Below are 1,512 nucleotides of genomic sequence, written 5' to 3' on the forward strand. Positions count from 1 at the left end.
ACCCTGAGTAATGTCATTTTACAATACATCATAGCGGCTAATAAAGTCGGGATTGATTTGTGCTTATACAAAAACACATCAGGCGGAAACCATCACATCAGTAATAAATTGATGCTGATCTGGTCGTGGGGACGGAGCAGCCAAATGCCAGGAGTATTTTATTTATTTATATTTTTTTGCTCCTATTGGAGGCTCCTCAGTGGTGCAATCGATCTTGTTGCAGAGCCTTTTGTTCTCTGAAGTAATAAAGCAGCGCATTGATTTATTGGCGGGCGACAGTTACCTTTTGCCTTCTCCTCCTGTTCTCTGTTTCATTCCACTGTCAGGTCCCCGGGGAGGAAAAGTTTGGTCTGTGCAGCAGCTGAAGCCCTGCACCGGGCTACAACAAATGCACATTCATACTGACACCAAGATTTAAACTCCCTGCAAACATAGAACGCAAGAGCTATTGATTGGAACAAGTAGATTTCTCTGTAATAGGTGTTAGTGGGAATTGTATTGTAGTGTACAAATGTGTTGGTTGTATTTCTGTATCTGTCAAATGATAAAACAGACTCCGTACTAATTTCCACTCAGGGATAACTGATCTACTTGAGTTGTCCTAATAAGTGTGAGCATCCATAATTGTGTAAATGTGAGCAGGAATTAATGCAGGAAATAAAGTGGCAGATGTGGGAGCAGAAGCAAGCTGACTCAGATATCACTTACACTGACACCAATAATACCAAGTGCCTCGATCCAACCCTGTGGTTTTACATCAACCGTAATTATGAAAAGAGAGTTCCCCTCAATACATGTCTTCTTGTTGCAAGATGAGATTTTAAATAAGAAAAAAATGCGGTATTGAAGTCACCAAGTGGCCCTGATTTCACACTGCAAAGGTACTGACCAAACAAATGTGGATGGATAAGCATTTCTTAAGGCCAAACTGCCTCATATGTGCCATTAGGTTAGGGCAGTAAAAGCATGGAAAGCTCAAGGATATGGATAAAATGTGGTGAAAAAATTAAAATAAAAAAACTCAACTGCATGTTTTTTACTCCGCCAAGGAAGCAGAGCCTCAGTAGAGTTATGTGACGATCGGCATTGGTTTGCCTGTCTGTCTGTCTGTCTGTCTGTCTGTCTGTCTGTCTGTCTGTCTGTTTCTCTGTCGGCAACATTATTCAAAAATGGACTAAAGAATTTGGATAAAATTTTCAGGGAAGGTCAGAAATGACACAAGAACCAATTGAATAGATTTTGGCAGTTATGTGACTTATAGTCTGGATCCACAGATTTGTTAAGAAATTCCTGTATCACTGTGAGACTGCTACACAGTGTCACTGTAGCTATGACAACAAGTGAACACTACGTCAGCTGCCTGCTGACAATGACATGATTGTGATCCTGCTACAAATTCACTGCTGTGGACTTATCGGTACTAATACATCAGAAAAGATACAAGGAACATTGATTAAATTGTGGGGGTGTTTCCGTGTCATATCAATTCCTGCCGCATCAATATTAAATGGC

Source organism: Amphiprion ocellaris, chromosome 2, assembly GCF_022539595.1.
Source record: "Amphiprion ocellaris isolate individual 3 ecotype Okinawa chromosome 2, ASM2253959v1, whole genome shotgun sequence".
NCBI lineage: Eukaryota > Metazoa > Chordata > Actinopteri > Pomacentridae > Amphiprion > Amphiprion ocellaris.